At 42.8% G+C, this 2298-nt stretch overlaps 1 pseudogene; it reads left to right on the top strand.

The window, feature by feature from the left end:
• The first annotated feature begins 1805 nt into the window (after nt 1–1805).
• Nucleotides 1806–1922, top strand: LOC128007437 (uncharacterized; annotated as a pseudogene).
• The last annotated feature ends 376 nt before the right edge of the window (nt 1923–2298 follow it).

Genomic DNA, 2298 nt, shown 5'->3' with positions numbered 1-2298 from the left:
TTAGGTAATGTGATATCAAAGGCTATTCGACAACAAAAAAATATTATTAGATTAGGTAGGTAGCTTTTATTGTCATTCAACTGTACATACAAAATTCACATATGAACAACTGGCTCATAAATACTGCACTAAACTAAACACAAACCATAAAATCAGTATACAAATTCAGATATAATAAAAAATGCAACAGTGTTCATTTAAAAGATTGTAACATTACAGGGAATGACAGCAGCATATAAATGTTAAATAATGCACATTAATAATTAGCAGCATCCAAAACAAAATTATAGCACTTATTAGGCAGCAACTTATAGTACAATTATTGCACATAATAAAAGGTACTGTTGTTTCAGCATCCACATCTAGTACACATAAGACTCACTACAAAAATGATTCACTTAAATAAAATGGTGAAGAGTTTTTTTTTTTTTTTTTTTTTAGTTCAGAAGCCTGATAGTTTGTGGGAAAAAGAACCTTACTGTTCTACACCGAATGCTGCAAAAACCTTTTTCCAGAGGGCAGCAGTGTAAACAGTCCATAATGAGGATGTGTAGGGTCTTTTGCAATGTTTTGAGCATGAGTCAGACAGTGTTTGTGTGCAAGGTCCTGGATGGAAGGCAGTGAAAAGCCAGTGATCTTTTCCACTGTCCTCACCACCCTCTGCACAGACCTCCAGTCGGAGGCTTTACAGTCCCCAGACCATACAGAGATGCTGCTGGTCAATATGCTCTCCATAATGCCTTTGAAGACAGTACTGAGGATGGGAGAGGGAAGGTGTGTTCTTCTCATCCGTTGCAGACGAAAAAGTGAAAGTGACGTGACAGAGCCAAGTATGGTGAACCATACTCAGAATTAGTGCTCTGCATTTAACCCATCCAAAGTATGCACGCATCACCCGGAGCATTTATGTTGCGACTCCTGGGGAGCAGTTGGGGGTTCGATGCCTTGCTTAAAAGGCACCTCAGCGCTTCAGTCGTGGTATTGCTGGCCCAAGACTCAAACCCACAATCTTAGGGTTAGGAGTCAAACTCTCTAACCATTAGGCCAGGAGAGGCGGTGTTAATAAACGAACATAGTCTTTGACACAAATTTTCTCTTCTTTTGGCTCAGAATTTTACTTGTGTTTATGTTGGTGCTGGCTGGCAACTTAAAAAAAAGAGTTAAAGGGATAGTTCACCCAAAAATTTAAATTATGTCTTTAATAACTCACCCTCATGTCGTTCCAAACCCGTAAGACCTCAGTTCATCTTCAGAACACAGTTTAAGATATTTTAGATTTAGTCTGAGAGCTCTCAGTCCCTCCATTGAAGCTGTGTGCACGGTCTACTGTCCATGTCCAGAAAGGTAAGAAAAACATCTTCAAAGTAGTCCATGTGACATCAGAGGGTGCGATAGAATTTGTTGAAGCATCGAAAATACATTTTGGTCCAAAAATAGCAGAAACTACGACTTTATTCAGCATTGTCTTCTCTTCCGTGTCTGTTGTGAGAGAGTTCAAATCAAAGCAGTTTGTCATATCCAGTTCGCGAACTAATCATTCGATGTAACTGGATCTTCTTGAACCAGTTCACCAAATCGAACTGAATCGCTTTAAACGGTTCGCATCTCTAATACGCATTAATCCACAAATGACTTAAGCTGTTAACTTTTTTAATGTGGCGGACACTTCCTCTGAGTTCAAACAAACCAATATCCCGGAGTAATTCATGTACTCAAACAGTACACTGACTGAACTGCTGTGAAGAGAGAACTGAAGATGAACACCGAGCAGTTCAGTCAGTGTACTGTTTAAGTGCATGCATTACTCCGGCAGCCATATCACCCTGGAGCCCAAGACCGGTTGCCCACTGAAGCTAAGCAGGGCTGAGCCTGGTCAGTACCTGGATGGGAGACCTCCTGAGAAAACTAGGTTGCTGCTGGAAGAGGTGCTAGTGAGGCCAGCAGGGGGTGCTCACCCTGAGGTCTGTGTGGGTCCTAGCGCCCCAGTGTAGTGATGGGGACACTATACTGTCAACAAGCACCGTCCTTCGGATGAGACGTTAAACCGAGGTCCTGACTCTCTGTGGTCATTAAAAATCCCAGGATGTCTTTCGAAAAGAGTAGAGGTGTGACCTCGGCACCCAATGGCCTCCGAACATAATGGCCTCCTAACAATCCCCATATCTGCTGATTGGCTTCATCACTCTGTCTCCTCTCCATCAGTAAGCTGGTGTGTGGTGGGCGTTCTGGCGCAATATGGCTGCCGTCGCATCATCCAGGTGGATGCTGCACACTGGTGGTGGATGAGGAGATACCCCC

Source organism: Carassius gibelio, chromosome B22 (assembly GCF_023724105.1).
Source record: "Carassius gibelio isolate Cgi1373 ecotype wild population from Czech Republic chromosome B22, carGib1.2-hapl.c, whole genome shotgun sequence".
NCBI classification, from domain to species: Eukaryota; Metazoa; Chordata; class Actinopteri; order Cypriniformes; family Cyprinidae; genus Carassius; species Carassius gibelio.
The sequence above is the reverse complement of the archived record's forward strand: the minus strand, read 5'-3'. Positions and strand labels throughout refer to the sequence as shown.